This window comes from Canis lupus, chromosome X (genome assembly GCF_011100685.1).
Source record: "Canis lupus familiaris isolate Mischka breed German Shepherd chromosome X, alternate assembly UU_Cfam_GSD_1.0, whole genome shotgun sequence".
Taxonomy (NCBI): domain Eukaryota; kingdom Metazoa; phylum Chordata; class Mammalia; order Carnivora; family Canidae; genus Canis; species Canis lupus.
Genome location: NC_049260.1, coordinates 90585757 through 90604759, shown reverse-complemented (window position 1 = coordinate 90604759; position 19003 = coordinate 90585757).

Sequence of the window (19003 nt, the reverse complement as noted above, 5' to 3'; positions counted from 1 at the left end):
ATTTTCAGTCATTTTCTCTCCTTTCCCCTTTATTCCCTTTCACTATTTTTTATTTAAATTCAATTTGCTAACAAATAGTATAACACCCACTGCTCTTTCCAACAAGTGCCCTCCGTAGTGCCCATCATCCTATTCCCCCACCCATCTCCCCTTCTGCAACCCTTTGTTTCACAGTAACTCCTCAAATTTAATTGGGAATTTCATTCCTGGGTTTTGGCAGTACAATTCAACCGGGCTTCATTGTTCCCTGCTATGTGCTGCAGGCACTATTCTAGACACTGGCCGGTATTACAAAGATGCGTAGGAAATAATCTTGTTTTCTTTTAGATACAGCAGCTAAAGCAGTAGGCTAAGTGTCCTGTGTGATCCTAAAGTCCAGGATGCACTCTCACATTATTCTTACGTCAACAAGAGAGGAAATACCAGTATTCTGGAAAGAAAGTGGTAGGTCAAAAGCAGTTGGAAGACGCAAAGGGCTGGTAGAGAAGTTGGTGTAACCATGGCCCATTGATGACTAGTGACTTATTGAGCAATCCTTGGAAGTTGAACATTGAACCATTCAAAATAAGATCTTCAACTGATTTTGTTGCTTTATGTATTATAGTATAAAGAGGCAAAACTTATTTCTACCCTGCTTAAGAAAGTCAAGTAACTTATAATGACCCAAGGATACATATTATGAAAAACAGTAACAGAATTAATGAAGTAGCAGTTTTAAAGCAGCTGATTTATATTTATCACCTTATTATTTCACAGAGAGACATCAATAATCTTTTAAAATAACACCTAGGGAATGACAGAGTTACCAAAGTTGGATCCAACAAATGCCTTATTGTAAGGTTGTAGATGATGAGTTCTACAGCAATAAAATGTCAAGGTGCCCGTGGGCATTGATGAGTTTCTGGGTGATTACACCATGAAACCATATTTCAAAATGTCACCTTTCTTGGCATATAGTTGAGTAGTTTGCAAAGCATGTTCAGTGTCCTGGATGGAGGCCACCAGCTCATGGTTTGTGTGGGGGCCACACAGTGACAAACTGTCAGCTTCTAACCTCTTAGACCAAGGCCACAGAAAGAAATCTTTTAAACACTTGCTCTTACCAGAGGATCGTGAAAGTCTAAAGCAGCTTTACTAATTAGAGAACATCCTGTTGATTCATTCTGAAAGGTAGCTTATTAAAGCCACTTAATTTTTTGCTTATTTAGGAGGTTCTGTCCACAATTGTGGAATGCTGGCAAGAATAGAGATACCTCAGTGACCCTCAGTCAGTGTACAGAATGTATAGAAGGTGTAAAATTAGAGGCTTCTGTTAGGAATTTAGTAGGTAAATTGTTCCAGAATTTCTGGGAAAGTGGTTTGGAGTTTCAGATTTACAAACCTAAGAACAGTATGCAAGTATAAAAATGATGTCTATAAGGAATTGAAGATACCATGGAGAAATGCTTAGAATAAATGAAGAAAAGCGGACAGCAGGGATCCCTGGGTGGCGCAGTGGTTTAGCGCCTGCCTTTGGCCCAGGGCGCGATCCTGGAGACCCGGGATCGAATCCCACGTCGGGCTCCCGGTGCATGGAGCCTGCTTCTCCCTCTGCTTATGTCTCTGCCTCTCTCTCTCTGTGTGACTATCATACATAAATAAAAATTAAAAAAAAAAGCAGACAGCAGAAATGTATATTTAGTACTCTCTCCACTATGTGGAATTAAGGGACCAAAAATGTGAAGGAAGTATGTGATATGTGTTTACAGTGTGTTTCTGTAGGAAGGTTTTGGGATTATGGGTGGTTGTTGTTTTCCTTTGCCATATTTTATGTCCTTTCCAAATACTTCTTCATGAATATGTGGGTTAAACATGATATGACTACATAATACTTTTTTAAGATTTTATTTATTTCTTCATGAGAGACACAGAGGGAGAGACAGAGACATAAGCAGAAGGAGAAGCAGGCTCCCTCCCAGGAACCTGATGCAGGACTCGATCCCAGGACCCTGGGATCACGACCTGAGCTAAAGTGAGATGCTCAACCACTGAGCCACTCAGGTGCCCCACACATGATACTTTTTATTAGAATAAAGCAATATGGACGAAGCACAAGAAACAAAATAGAAGTCATCCCTAACCCTCCCCCATGGCTTTTCATATTTTTAAATTTTGTATATAAACTTGCAGTTTCCGGCAACCTTACTATTTTTTAAAGTTTGATTATAGCATTAAATATAATTTGGCTCCTTTGTTTCATCTGCTGTGGTGTATTCTATTTCGTGACTTGAGCACACTTTATTTACCTGTTGTCTTGCTCATGGACATTATTTCTAATCTTCCAACGTTATGAATAATGCAGTGAATATTCTTGTGCCTTTCTCCTCATTTGTGTATATATGTGATAGTTTATCTAGGCAGTAATCAAGAAATTACACATCATGGGCCAAATCTGGCTTGTTGCCTGCTTTTGTAAATAAAACTCCATTGGAACACTGCTACGCCCACTTGTTTGTGTGTTGCCCATAGCTGCTTTCATGCCATAATGACAGAATTGAGTACTTGCCACAGAGATGGTATGGACTTCAAAATCTAAAATATTTACTGCCTGGCTCGGATTCAGAAAAATTGGTGACCCCTAATTGGGGGTCTTACCTAGGTATGAATGGTTGTTTCATGCAAAGTACACATCTGACAACTTGAGAGGTTATAGCTGAGTTACTCTGTAATTCAGTTGTGCAAAATGATCCTTTTTCACCATTGTGTATGATTTCCTGTGGACTTCATTTTTTTAAAAAAAAGATTTTGTTTATTTTAGAGGAAGGCAGAGAGAGAAAGCAGGAGCGGTGGGGAAGGGCAGAGGGAGAGGGAGAAGCAGGCTCCCCACTGAGCAGGGAGTCCAAAGTGGGGCTGGATTGCAGTACCCTGAGACTGTGACCTGAGCTGAAGGCAGACACTTAACTTACTGAGCCACAGGCGCCCATGAGACCTCCAATTTTGCCAATATTTGTCAATGTAAAACTTAAAAAATTTTCCCCTGGTTTTGGATGATACCTTGATCTCTTGTTATGTTAAATGGCATTTCCGTGATTGCTAGTAGGGTTAGGCAACTTTTCAAATGTTTATCAAGCTCTTTTTTAAATTTGTGAATTACCTGTTAATAGCCTTTGCCCAAAAAAAAAAAAAAAAAAAATAGCCTTTGCCCATTTTTCTATTGGGCTTCCTGGGTTTTCTTAGGATTATTTCTTTATATAATTTTCTATTTTTTATTTTTTAAAGATTTTATTTATTTATGATAGAGAGGCAGAGACACAGGCAGAGGGAGAAGCAGGCTCCATGCAGGGAGCCCGATGTGGGACTTTATCCCGGGTCTCCAGGATCACGCCCTGGGCCAAAGGCAGGTGCTAAACTGCTGAGCCACCCAGGGATCCCCTATATAATTTTTTAAAGATTTTATTATTTTTTAAGTAATCTCTCCACCCAATGTGGGGCTCAAACTTACAACCCCAAGATCAGGAGTCACATGCTCCACAGACTGAGCCAGCCAGGCACCCATCTTTATATAATCTCGATGCTAATCCGGTGTTTATGGGTTTTTTTGGTTATTTATTAGTATAGAAATCTATTCCTTTTAATGGAGTCAGATTTGGCAGTTTCTATTATGGTATGTGCTCGTTTACTGATGTAGGAAAGATGTTATGGTTCGAAGCTGACAACCAAGAAAGAATTCTTGAGACCTTTTTGGTGCAAAGAAGTAGTTTTATTAAGGCACAGGGAAAAGACCTGTGGTTGGGCAGAAAGAGCTGTACGGGTATCATGAGGAGTGGCCTGTTACATACTTTCAAGTTGAGAGGGGGTTAGGGATAGCTTAAGTCTCTGAGGTATTTAGGAAGCAAGGTTTCCAGGACCTTGAAGGGGCTAGCTCTCGTTGGGAAAAGGTCATTTATTACCATCTAATAAAATCTGAGTCATGAGGCCCTTCAGATGTATATCAGTGGGTCATATGTGTGTGGGATGATTGCCAACACATATCTTGGGGGGGGTAGCCATAAGGCAAGTTTTCAAAGGAATTTTTATATGTTAAAGTAGACTTACAGAGTCCTGGAGGTCGAGCTAAGATTGCCTGTTGCCCTTAGCGAAGTATTAACATCAAGGCAGTTGAGTTCCTTGAGGAATGTCACCCTGCCTGTTTTGAGGACTTGTCAGTGGGCTGCAGGTAGGAAGGAAATTTAATAATTTCTCTTCTGCCTTTGTTTCCCACATCATTTACTGTCTATTTTGAAAATTTTTCCCATCCTGAACTTATTTTTCTGCTTTCAGGACTTTCAAATTTTGCTTCTCATACTTATATTCTTAATCTACCTTTAGTTTATTTTTGTGGTGTGCCATGAATCTTTACCTGCTTTTCCACATAGGTCATGAGTACCTTACCTTGTCCATAGAGAGATCTATATAATCATTTTAATGACTGCATAATTGTCTATCATAATTTATTCAATTAATCTCCTTTTATTTTATATTTTGGCTAGATTTTCCCTTTATAAATAATGCCAAGGTGCACGTTCTTCTTTTTAAAGATTTTATTTATTCCTGAGAGACACAGAGAGGGAGGCAGAGACATAGGCAGAGGGAAAGGGAGAAGGAGAAGCAGGCTCCCCATGGGAGCCTGACTCAGGACTCGATCCCAGGACCCAAGATCACGACTTGAGCCAAAGTCAGATGCTCAAACACTGAGCCACCCAGGTGCCCTCCCCCTTTTTTTTTAAGATTTTGTTTATTTTTTTGACAGAGTGTGTGGGAGCACAGAGGGGGAACAGCAGAGGGAGAGGGAGAAGCAGGCTCCCCACTGAGCAGGGAGCCTGATGTGGGGCTGAGTCCCAGGACCCTGGGATCATGACCTGAGCTGAAGGCAGATGCATAACTGACCCATGCACTCCAGTGAATGTTCTTTTAAAATGAATGCATTTGCCATCAGAAAAGCAGAGAAAGCACAAATAGGGACACTTTGAAAGATACCAACGACCTTCAAAGTATTTCTACATTCAGAGTTCATGAATTCAACGAGCATTTTAAAGTACATCCTATGAGCCAGGAACCATAACCATATCTGGGTGCTAAAGATATATGGTATTTATGGTAGATTGTCCCTCAGCATCCACTCCAACTTCTTTCTAGTATGCTTTTCTGTATTGTCGAGGTTTGAAAATTAAAAGCCTGTGTCTCCTGAAGTCTCCTTGTAGCTAGAGTTCTGCTCATATTCATCAAATAGGTGCATTCCCATGGGATCTAGGGCCAGTAATGAGGTGGTGGCCATCTGGCTGTCTTAGCAGTTGCCCTGAGTACAGCTGTGAAGAGTGAGGGCATTTCTGATGCAGCCTTCTGGGATCTATTCACTAGCTTTGTGGGGGCCAGAGGCAGGATGTTGGTGGCTGTGCAGCTCAGTCTGGATTATACACATAGCAGTGTGTTCTGTACCTCAGTGGTCAGAGAAACAGCCCCCTTGATTCTCCACGTTTCGGAGGGGCCAGACAGACGTTTCCGGGAGCCATTCGTCAAGACCCAGTCCAGAGCCTGCTCCTCTGTCACTTCCAGCAATCTCATGAGTATCTAATCCTTTGTGTTATATTGCTTTCTGATTAAAAATTCTGGCGCGGGGGCACCTGGGTGTCTCAGTGGCTGAGTGTCTGCCTTCAGTTTAGGTGGTAATCCCAGGGTCCTGGGATTGAGTCCCATATTGGGCTCCCTGCAGGGAGCCTGCTTCTCCCTCTTTCTATGTCTCTGTGTTTCTTCCTCTCTTTGTGTTTCTCATAAACAAACAAACAAACCTTAAAACAAAAATTCTGGTGTGGTTTCTCTTTCCTGCCACTGAGTCCTGTCTTCTACAACTATCTGAAGGAGACAGAATGTAAGCAAGTAATTCCCATAGAGTTTGCCACATGCCAATCCACCTATGTATGTGCTAGGTGCTGTGGGATCACAGAGAAAGGACTATTTTTGTCCACCAGCTTGAAGAAAAAATTCACCTAGGAGGTGACTTTTTGGCTGAGAGAGGGTAATATGGGTAGAGAAAACAGCCTGAGAACGTCCAGAGACATGTGAGCCTGACACAAATAATTTGGTGTGGCTGATCTTGGGGCATGTGTAGTATAAAGAACATTTGCCAGTTGTATCTGGGGCAGCTTGGAAAGGCTTAAAAATGTAGCCCAGGAGACCCACGAGGAAGAGGATAGGACAGATGCAAACATAAATAAATGAATGAAGAAAGAAAGAAGAGCACATGATAGATTAGAGCAAAGTCAAGGATTCCTAAATTTTTATCTTGTAAATGCCCCCTCCATTCGGGCAAAAGCTCCCTGTAGTTTTTTTTTTTTTTAAGATTTTACTTACTTATTCATGCAGAGACATAGACATAGGGAGAAGCAGGATCTTTGCAAGGAGCCTGATACGGGACTCGATCCCAGGGACCCTGAGATCATGTCCTGAGCTGAAGGCAGATGGTCAATCACTGAGCCACCCAGGGGCCCTAAAAGCTCCCTGTGTTAAAAGGGAAACTGAGTGGGGAAAAATTAAAGAGGAAGACAAATCAGGAGAGACTCCTAACCCTGGGAAACAAAGAGTTGCAGAAGGGGAGGGGGTGGAATGAGGTAACTGGGTGACAGGCACTAAGGAGGGCACTTGATGGGATGAGCACTGAGTGTTGTATGTTGGTAAATTGAATTTAAATAAAATATTTAAAAATATAAAACTTTAAAAAATGGCAACTCAATCCTAGCTGTGTTATTTTCTCTGTGTCCCTTATAACTTGCAGCCCATGATATTGCTAAGTATTGGTTGAATTTTTGATCTGAGCTCATTGATTGTTCCTTTAAGAGTAGTTAACAAAGATAATCAATGTGCTATTCTGAGTCACTGTTTTGAGAAGATTTAAACCCTTGCCATAGATTATTAAACATTTTTTTAAAAATTTTATCTTTATGTGACTCAAGCAATAGCTTTTTCTAGGTTTCTTCATGAGTTGATCAGAAAAAGTATTACTGTATATCTCTAGGTTTTCCTGTCAGGTAAAATATGTCTTTCCCTAAAGCATTTGCTACACTTATCACTCCTGCAGCAGAAAATCTAGCTCTTTCGTGTCAAAACCAGCAATGGTCTCTAATGATCTTGGTGCCAACACTACCTCTGTTTATAATTTAAAAAGATATGCCATAAAACATTAGAGACCCTTTACTCCAGAGTATTTCCAAGCCCTGTTTTGAAGTTTTCTGTAGTCAGAGTTGGGATTTCTTTTTTTTTGGGGGGGGGGATTTCTTTTGAGTTAAATCTACTTTTAACATTTTTTTTCTAGGAGTAGAATAAGCCATACCTTTTTGTTCCTTCTTCTTAATAATATGAGGGTACTTGCTAGTTAATTAGAATGCTTGTTTTACTTCAGGTGCCATGGGTTAAAATCAGAAGGACCTTTTTAAAAGATACAACCAAAACATAGAACCCATCACATTTTGAGCAGTTAAAAGAATTCCCAGCTTTTTCACCCAATACTACTGGGGTTCAAACAAGGGAAAGATCACTGGTTAGGGGAAATCTGTAGAAACTCAGCTGAGCAAACCTTGTGCCGTGCTTTGAAGGAGGGCTAGGATCTGGGTAGGGAAGGAGCATTAGTCAGAGAAAGTAATATGGAGGGCAAAGATGTGGAAGTGAAAGTGGGGGATACAATACAAGCAACAGAAATTAGAAAGTACTGGGAGAAGGCAGACAGTCAGATGTTGAGAGGGCACATTATTTTGTTTCCTTTCTTCATAAGAATTATTGTTGTAGGCATGTGAGGCTGGCAGGGCAAGATTGGGATGATTGTCTAGGTGTTGGCCATCACTTGCATTGCAGCATGGATTGGACTTCCCAGATATTGAGCTATTATGTCAGAGCTGGCAGGGCCCTTAAGGGATCTTTACCTCCCTTTACAGATCTGGAAACTGGAGCCTAGTAAGAAAGGACTTTTTCTGACTCACAAAATGAGTCAGGCATCTGAATCTAAATAGATCATTGAACCTTAGTGGTGAAATTAACCTGCCAAATAATAAAGGGAGAGGTGTCAGCTGACTACCTTACTCTACTTACTTTCTGGTAAAGTCCCTACCTCTGGGAGGATGTTGCTTTCCTCTTGTTGGGTCAAAGCTGTTCCACTGAGTCTCTGTATGTCTAGTCTTGAGGGAGCACATGACTCTATTTGTTGACTAGGATAGCATTTCCTTTTCCTTCGTCCTCGTAATTACAGTTCTGTTTCTTTATTGAGTGAGGAAAGGAAGTACTTTGCCTTAAAATGCTGAAAAGGGCCCTTGTGGAGGAGCAGTGGATTTTGAGCTGGAGTTTATACATAGCAAGGTGGCTATTGTGTTCTGGTAGCTGCAGCTGGAGGAGAAAGAAACCGTTTCCAAAGTGGAATACCTTGTAGATGGGCATCTCTGTTTCCTAGGACAAGATTTCCTCAAGGCCTGTGGCTCAGATTCTCTTCCTTTCTTCTTGAAACCATGAGAACAAGATAACTCACGCTGATAGCCAAGACCAGGCAAACCTTAACACTGGAGTTTCAAGAGAGGATGTTGAAGAAGAGGACTTACACCTATTCTGTGTTGCTCAGGTAGTAAACTCTGCCAGAATAATGTTGCCAGTGAATTCACTGACCTAGTGACCACAGGAGAGATTATTTTTTTAAGATTATTTATTTATTCATGAGGGACAGAGAAGAGAGAGAGAGAGAGAGAGAGAGAGAGAGAGAGGCAGAGACACAGACAGAGGGAGAAGCAGGCTTCATGCAGGGAGCCCAACATGGTACTCAATCCCGGGACTCCAGGATCAGGCCCTGGGCCGAAGGCAGGCGCTTAACTGCTGAGCCACCCAGGGATCACCTCTTTTTTTTTTTTAACTTAGTTTTTACTTTACATTTTAAAAAAGATTTTATTTATTCATTTAGAGAGAGCATGAGTGGGGAGGTGGAGGAGCAGAAGGAGAGGGAGAAGTAGATTCCCCGCTGAGCAGGCAGCCCAACGTGGGGCTCGATCCTAGGACCCTGAGATTATGACCTGAGCCAAAGGCAGATGCTTAACTCACTGAGCCACCCAGGGGCCCCCACAGGGGAGATTCTTAAGATAACTAGGAAGTCTGAGACCGAACCTTAGGGACAGGTGGGCAAGATGAAGAAAATGCACTCTTGAGACATTCAGGCACAGATGAAAACAAGAAGCAAGGGCAGTTGTACGTAACCCAACTCTTGGTATAGAAATCAGCTCCTAGGATATACTAGTATTGGGTTCCAAGTGCAGAGTACTATAGATAGGCTTCCATCATTCTGATGAGTCTGGAAGATGGGTTTCCACTCAGTACAGTGAAGGTTATATATGAATACGATAATGGAAAATGACAGAGGTTGGTGACAGTGAAGAGAATGGCAGGAGAAATTCAACAGAAACAGCTGTCATTGATGTAGTAAGTCTTGGACATTAGAAATGAGACTTAGGAAATGCAAAATCTCTAAAGAATGCATTTATTTAAACATGTTTATGCTGCAGAATGTTAGGCCGTCTGGAGTTTCCTGAAAATGAGTAAAATCCTGTAGTGGGAATAGTATAGTGCAGTGATTCTAGACTTCGCTTTTGTCTTGATATCAGGCTTCCAACCCTGTGCCAGACATCTTCTATGTATGTGTCCTTGGACAAGTTATTTCATTTCTCTGATGTTCAATTTCCTTGTTTGTAAGGTAGAGGTAGAAATAGGATATGTCTTTGGAAGGGTTGTGGAGATTTCATTCGGATTATACATATATGGTATTTAGCGTGGTGTCTGGCACATAGAAAACATTAAAATATTGGGATCCCTGGGTGGCGCAGCGGTTTGGCGCCTGCCTTTGGCCCAGGGCGCGATCCTGGAGACCCGGGATCGAATCCCACATCGGGCTCCCTGCATGGAGCCTGCTTCTCCCTCTGCCTGTGTCTCTGCCTCTCTCTCTCTCTCTGTGACTATCATAAATAAATAAAATCTTTAAAAAAAAAAAAAGAAAAGAAAACATGAAAATATGACATCTAGATTCTGTTTCTCTGTTATCTTTACTCCTATTGACTTTGGTATTCTTTAAATAAACTTTTTGTGTTGGAATAACTTCTATGTGACAGAAAAGGTGTGAAGATGATACAGAGAATTTGTACCTTCCACCTAGCCTTTGCAAGTGTGTGTTACTTTGTACATTTGTCAAAACTAAGACAGAGTTGTTCTAACAGTTTTAATTAAACTCCAGACTTCACTTGGATTTCCCTAGTTTTTCCATTAATGTTGTCTTTGTATTCTAGGACAGAATGTCTTCTAGGATAGAATGTCCACTAATGTCTTGTATTCCAGTCTGGGATACCATATCATATTGAGTTGTTCTATCTCCTTCAATTCCTTGGATAAGTGGTAATTTCTAGTTGGTGTTTTTCATGACCTTGACAGGTTGGAAGAGCGCTATTCAGATATTTATAGAATGTCCCTCAGTTTAATATGAAAATTGTTACTAAAACTTTGCCATTAGACACTTATGGTAAGAAGATCTTACCCTTTCTTTAAAAAAAATTATTTATTTATTCACTAGAGACACACAGAGAGAGGCAGAGTTATGAGCAGAGGGAGAATCAGGCTCACAGGGAGCCTGATGCCGGACTCCATCCCAGGACCCTGGGATCACGCCCTGAGCCAAAGGCAGGCACTCAGCCACTGAGCCACCCAGATGCCCCAAGATCTTACCCTTCTATTAGTGAAAAGAGATGACAAATTAACTGAAAAGTGTACTTATTATATATTTTGTAATTAGCTGTGGTAATTAGATTATGTCTTCTCTTTGTATCAACAGTTCTTAGGACTATGCCTAGCACAGTTGGCAACTCATATTTTTGAAGGGGGATAAATCATTGTTCCTGATTTAATTTTTTAAAAGATTCATTCATTTTAGAGCATGGGAGGGAGGGACAGAGGAAGGGAAGGAGAATCTTAGGCAGGCTCTGCACAGAGCCTAACCTGGGGCTCAATTTGAGGAGCCTGAGATCATAACCTGAGCCAATACCAAGATTCGGACGCTCAACTGACTGCATCACCCAAGTGCCCCTTGATTTAATTGTTTATAGTACTATTTGTATTTTGATACATCTGTGTTGATGTATTTTATTTTATTTTTTAATATATTTTTTATTTTTTTAATAATAAATTTATTTTTTATTGGTGTTCAATTTGCCAACATACAGAATAACACCCATTGCTCATCCCGTCAAGTGCCCCCCTCAGTGCCCGTCACCCATTCACCCCCACCCCCCGCCCTCCTCCCCTTCCACCACCCCTAGTTCATTTCCCAGAGTTAGGAGCCTTCATGTTGTATTTTATTTTTTAATTAAATGATATCCCATTTAATAAGCCTACTTAAGCTTTATAAACAAGAAGCATCTAGGTAGATTTCACTATGTCTGTCTTGTCTGGGTCTGCTAAGTGAAACAGACATCACGCACACACTTGATACCCAACAGAGATGATCACTGATTTCTTTATTGATTGCTACGATCTACACCTATATGAGAAGGGATCTTTAAAATGCTGCAGGAAACTGAATAGAAAATGTCATTACAAAAACCAGGAGTAGCAAGAATTGTATAAAGTCAGAAAATTTCCTATGAATGATTGTATAAGGAGAGTATATGTGCAGATATGTGCACATGCGCCTGCATTTCTCCGGGTGTTAGAAAGTTTGTGGAACATGACTGGCAAGATACATATGCAAATGTGAAGTGATACTTTTGTTGGTAAGGGTGAGCTTAGAAGAGTGGTAAATATCAGAAACCACCTTTTTACTTTTTCCTGCTGTTAAACTTCTTTGTCCTAATGAGCAGCAATGAAGAAACACATTTTCAAGGAATTCACTGTGCGAACTCTATAATAAACTACAGCAAATAGAAGATCAATGCTTTTAAGATTCTAGGAAGCAACTAAATTTAGGATGAAGGATGTTTATTTATTTAGAGATTTTATTTACTTATTGGATATATAGAGAGAGTGAGAGAGAGAGCACGAGCAGGGTGGGTACACAGGGAGAGGGAGAAACAGGCTCCTTGCTTGGGATCCTGATACAGGGCTCAAACTTAGGACCCTGGGATCATGACCTGAGCCAAAGGCAGCCACTTAACCAACTGAGTCATCCAGGCTCCCCAGAATGAATGGTGTTTAGACCGCTGTTGGAAGACTCTGTCCATAGGGTTGCTGAATTTAAATGTGGACAGTATACGTAAATGTCTAGCTATTATGATTAAATTGTTCAGCATGCCATGTGGATTCCAGAGAGACCTAGGAACAGACAATCCAAACTACTTCATGTTTTCCCATCTGGAATTAGTAAACACTGTCAGATTGAATGAGAACAAGATAGCCAAGACCTCTGCCTCCTTCCCCATAGCTGAGACCTTCTCCCAGAACCATGCCCACACAACCCCACGAATGGCAAATGGAGCCAGCAGCTGGAATGTGCTTTTGTGTGGGCATTTGAACCCATTTACTGGCTATGTGCATAGACTGGATATGGAGAGATGCAAAAGGAATTTGTTTTTTTGTGCATTCTGTTCATGGTGCTGCTGTGCAGCATATGATGGAACAGAGTGCAGGAACTGTTAATATGTGATCTGACGCTGAAGGCGATGGATTTGGAACAAGTAGTTCTACTTCAGCATAATTGCTGCCTTCCCCTCACGCTTTCCCTTCCTGCGCCTGCTTTCTTCTCTCTGCGCCACTGTTGGACATTTCCTAATGCAGGAGGCAATTAATAATGGAAGTTGTGGTTAATCCAAATAGCTTGGTAAACAATAGGCTGATGGTTTATTAAATTTAGTTCTATTTTTTTGATTCCCAAATAGCCGTAACTAGAAGAAACGGGGAAAATAATTTACAAATCTGATGAGCTTACAAATTCATTGATTCATCAAACATTTATTGAGTACCTGTTATGTCTCAGGCACTATGTCGAACGTGACAGGAAGAACTAATGGCAACATGGGACAGAACTGTATCTGGTGTGCGCTCAAGAATGAAGTATTCCTTGGCCCCATAGTGGCTGGCGATGCCTGGAAAACGAGAATGTAAATCCTTCATGTTAATTTAGCTTTCTGACAAAATGATCGTTTGATTGTGGGAGACAAAAAGTGAGACAGATACTACTTTTAACCATGTAAAGCAAAGTACAGGATAGTTTGGTCTAATTTGCTTGGTTAAGTGACATTCTATATAACTGATTGAGAAATTCTAAAGTGCCATCAGTGCAGGCAGGGTTTTCATCCGTCTTCTCTTTCTGCTACAGAGTGATCATTTGCCCATTATTTTTTGCTCATGAGCTAGAAAGCCTGAATACTTAAAGTTCTATTTTATATCAGGGGCTTATTTTTTAAAGAAACTACTTAGAGCTGCATGGTGCTTTAGGTTTTAGGGACTCCAACTGTTGACTTTTTGTAATCTTTACTAAGTGTTTGGAGAGCACAGAAAGCCCTCTGCTTGCATGCTGGAGCACAAGTCCATTTAGGTCTGGGAAGCTTTCCATCTAGATATTTGAACAGTATTGTGATTATTATGATTATATATATATATATATATATATATATATATATACACACATACATGTACTTTAAAAATCTCTAAAAGGGCAACAAAATGTAAGGTACATTAGACCCCCTGCTAGGCCAGACTTTTATCCAGTAGCCTCTGTATTTTAGAATACTTAGTCATGAATTTCAAAGTTGGGGAGAAAGAATTATGGACAGGAATGGATATTACGAAGCCCATGCATTGAAACTATGTACTTTACATAAGAGTATCAGGGTTTAGGGGGCACCTGGGTGGCTCAGTGGTTGAGGATCTGCCTTCGGCTCAGGTCATGATCTCAGGGTCCTGAGCTCAAGTCCCCCGTTAGGCTCCCTGCTCAGTGGGGAGTCTGCTTTTCCCTCTGCCCCTCCCCTCATTCTTACTCTCTCTCTTAAATAAGTAAATAAAATCTTAGAATAAAAAAAAAAAAGAGCGTCAGGGTAGCACACTCTGAGTCTGAGCTTCGTTTTTTTTTTTTTTTGTTTTGTTTTGTTTTTTGGTAAAGATTTTATTTATTTGAGAGAGAGTACCTGAGTAGGAGGAGGGGCAGAGTGAGAAGCAGACTCCCTGCTGTGCAGGGAGCCTGATGCAGGGCTCCATCTCAGGACCCCAAATCATGACCCAAGCCACTTGGGTCAACTGAGCCACCCAGGTGCTCTGAGCATTTTTTTTTAAAGATTTTATTTATTCATGAGAGACACACACACAGAGAGGCAGAGACACAGGCAGAGGGAGAAGCAGGCTCCCTGCAGGGAGCCCGACGTGGGACTCTATCCCGGGTCTCCAGGATCACACCCTGGGCCGAAGGTGGTGCTAAACTGCTGAGCCTCCTGGGGTGCCCTGAGCTTTTTTTTTTTTAAATACATGCTTCTTAATAAGCCTGGTTATGTGGTTGAGATGCAGCAGATAGTGGAATGCAGGTAGGGAAGGAAAGACTATTGTAGGTAGTTTCCACGACAGAAGAGTAGGCAGTCCACAGCCTGACAAGGAAGAAGAGAAACATGGAGAGAGAGCTAGAGCTGGATTCCCATACAGCATAGTGACTGTGGGTCCTATCAATGTCTTGGAGTCATTGAGGAAAGGTTAAATTATGCCTGTGTCATTTGAGATGACAGAGAAGTGGATAATACAGTCTCCCACCAATGTAGTTCAGATTTCAGAGTTTAAGATGTAAACTTCAGTTACCTGGAAAGCATCCCAATGTGAAACATGTCATTTTCCTGACAGAAAATTGAAGCATTGTTATGGGAATGTAATTATGAATTGCTCTTAGAAATGGATATTATCACTTGTTTTATGACAAAATAGCACCAAATGATTCCTGGCCCTGGTTTCGTGACACTCTATCATATTTCCAGTTATGTCACAATGTGTGAGATGTATTATGAAGCTCAAGCCAAGAGACCATAAGCAGTGGGAAGATTGCTTGCTCTCCATGGCATGCCCTGTGTCACACAGGATCTGATACCAACGGGGCCATCAATATTTTTGTTGAGTGTGTGTGTATGATATGTATAATATACACATTGTCTTAGGATATACAGCTGACCCTTGAACAAAACAGATTTGAACTATGCAAGTCCACTTTATATGCAGATTTTTCACAGCACAGTTCTGTAAAGGTATGTTCTCTTATGATTTTCTCAACTGTTTTTCTTCAGTTTATTCTAAGAATACGGTATATAATACATATAATACATATGACATACAGTTTAATTAACTGTTAATTAACTGTTTAATTAACTGTTCATGTTATCAGAAAGGCTTCCAGACAATATTAGGCTATGTATAGTTGTTCCTGCAGCGAGTCAAATGTTGTAAGTGGATTTTTAACGTTGTGTAGGGTTGGCACCCCTAATCCCTGTGTGGTTCACAGATCAACTACATATATATTACAGGAGGGGATGTTGAAAAGTCAAAGATTTTAGTGCATCCTACTGTTTTAAAGGTCAGTATAGAATCAGCTATTGCTGTATATCAAATAACAACCAAAATTATTTTGCTCACACGACTGTGGGTTGGGGGGGTGTCAGATTTGTGGCTCTTAGTTGCTGATTGGTTGTGAATTTGTTCTGTGGGTTTTGGACTACCCAGTTATTTTGGCATATTTTTCTCATGGTGCAAGAAGGTGAACCAAAACAAGAGAAACCTGAAGTCCTTCTTAAGATTGAGTCTCAAAACTGTAAAACTGTCTCTTCCACCCACATTCCACTGTAGAAAGTAGTCACATGGTCAAACCCATAATGTATACTGCTTTTAGGGGATGAAGTGTAAAGTGACATGGCAAAGGAGTGGGTCAAGGCAAGAGTGATGAATTTGGGGAAATAATTCAATCTAACATACTTATAAATCACAAATACATTAACAAGACTTGAAATCAGGTCTGTGATTACTATTGTTGGGCAATAATTGAATCTTTTCCTTTTATTTCTATAATATCTTACTGAGATCCAGAGTACATTCCAAAAACTAATTATTCATATAGAATTGAAAATTTTCTACCCAATCCTTGATATTCTAAATTCATTTTTTAAAGCTTTTATTTTTAAGTACGCTCTCCACCCAATATGGGGCTTGAACTCAGCACCCTGAGATCAAGAGTCACTTGCTCTATGGACTGACCAACTGGGTGCCCCAAATTACTATTAACAAACATTCTAGTAGAGCAGTATTAGAGCACCAAAATGAAGCCTCTGCAGCCACATTTTCTCTGTGCCTTTGGAATAGCCATAGCACAAAAATGCTATGGTACTTAAGAAAATAAATGATATTAAACAGATTGCTATTTATCTTGTGAGTGTGTCTCATTTAACTTTAGTGTTCAATAGAGGGTTAATGTGCTCTATTCAGTGGAGATTAGAATACCAGAAAACACCTCTTTGATGGGCAGAAGTGTGTTGGGTTGCATGAAGGTATCTTTTCTGTTTGACAGCTCCTCATGCTAAGAGTGAGTCATTATCTTGATGTTTAACATGTATCATCTGAGATAATACCTGGCACTGGTAGGCGCATTAGTATGGATTGGCACTTGGAGGGTAGTCACAATGTTTGCTAACATGTCTCTTAACTAAATTTAGTTACACAGATAGGCGAGTTCGATAATTTCTTAGTTGAATTCCCACAAGTCTCTTGTTAAAATACTTGAAAACATGTATTGCAATTATATTAGAACTCCTACCTCAAAATTAATTATTTCTATCCCTTTGCTTTCTTTATGAGGATGAAAATGGCACTGTGCATTTAAGTAGAATGTCGTGTACGAATCATCAGAAATAGTAGCTCTAATGTGCTCTAGATCTACCTAGGGTAGAGATGCTTAGCATGGGGTCCACAGATGGGCTTTGGCACATTGTGGAATAATCGATCATCTGCAGAATATGAATATATACACCTGTAAGAATTTCTTTCTCCAAAGAATGTCTGTAACCTTCATGAGAGTCTTTTAAAAGTCTAAGACTCAAGAAACCCTAACAAAATACTTGAAACATGTCTAGTGGAGTTTATTTTCTGTTGAGCCTCTTGACTCCTCCTTAATGGACCTCTATTTCTGCCTTGGTCAGAGAAAAAGGATGACTTCTGATAGCTTGATCAGAGTAGCAACCCTAAGGAAAATTGGCACTGTTCCAGATATGTCAAACTCTCAGTTCACTGTAGAATTGCAGCCTTTATGCTCAAGCACAACTCAACTCCTTTTTGAGGAGGCCTTCAATAAGAACCAGATCAGCAGCTTACTGATTGATTGATGGCCATGTTTTCTGATTCTTACTTCTGTGCTACTTACGTCAGTGATCAAAGGAGTAGTGCACACATAGCAGAGGGAGCTGTGATATCTCAACCTGCTGACCTGTTGTCTTAAGGATTCTTCTTAAGAGAGCATCACATCATATATTCCCTGTGTCAATGGTTCTCAAGTTTGGACATACAGCAATTGTGTGTTAGGAGCAAGCTAAAACTCTTTCTTATTCAAAATGTACTTTAGGATGAAAGTGAGTGAAATTCTTTTGATTACAGGGGTAGTTTTGAATCATCTTTAATTCATATTAAAAATGTTCACACACTCTGGTAATTTATTTTTAATAAGAAATGGATCTCATCCCATGCTAACACAACTGTCCCCTTGAGTGCTTTGGCTGCTATAAATTTCTGCAATTCCACTTACTGGGAATCTTTGTTCCTGTGTTCTTATCAGAGTCCTCCACTCTTTCAGCCTTTTAATTTTATATTCAAATCTAATCATGACCTTCCCTTGTCTTTTCTTAGAGGAAGAGGTTTCTAAGTCTAACCTGTCCATGCTTTGGGTTCAATAGCCCACATGGTACACAATGTAAGACAGTTCTATTATGTGGCCAATTGTGGGATACAACTTATAGTTGCTCTAGGCATCTGTAGAAGAGACAGCATCATGTAGGATAAGAGTTTTTGATAATTCTGTTCATGAACCAGATTGCTTTCTTATGGAAACCACAGAGGAATTTATGGAGCAGGTTCTCAGGATCCCCATTTTATTAAAGAGGGATGGACACTCATCAAAGTTAACAAAATTTCCAGCAGTCTCAAAGATGGTAAATATTAGAACAGATACTCAAGTTTCTCTGCCTCTAAAGCCAGAGTATGGCTGTTTTGACTACATGACTGTCTTTGTATGAAAGTGGGAATGATAGGGTTTGAGACAGGCCTCAATAGGCAAATAGGGTTTCAATAGGAAGGTGGGAGGAGAGAATTCCAAGGACAGAGAGTGAATAAGTGAGGGCAGAGTTGACAATGATGACCTTGCTGGTAAATCACAAGACCCACCTGGTTCCTGGTTTTAATGGAGACTCTGGGTTAAGGATAGGAATAAGAAGTTGCAAAAGAGGGCTGTTTTTTCCCCTGAAATCTAAGCCCTGTGGTTGAAGTTTGATGACAGAAACCACAGTAAATTTTTATTCTCTGATTTGAGAGGTAGGCTAGTGCATTGCGACAAAAATTAAGTCTTTATTTGGTTAAATCAGTTCCATGAAATATTGTTATCCTACATGTTTACTGTTTTTGTTTTTGTTTTCCTGAGAAACAGCAATTGAGGCGGAGTGGTGTGGGAGGAGGGGCAGGGCAGAGGGAGAGCAAGAATCCCAAGCAGGCTCCATGCCCCAGCAGGGAGCCCAGGTAGGGCTCCATCTCCTGACCCTGACAGGAGAACCTGAGTTGAAACCAAGAGTCAGATGTTTAACCACCTGAGTCACCAGGGGCCCCAATTCTACACATTTATTTTTTTTAATAAAATAATTTTTTATTGGTGTTCAATTTACCAACATACAGAATAACACCCAGTGCTCATCCCGTCAAGTGTCCCCCTCAGTGCCCGTCACCCACTCACCCCCACCCCCCGCCCTCCTCCCCTTCCACCACCCCTAGT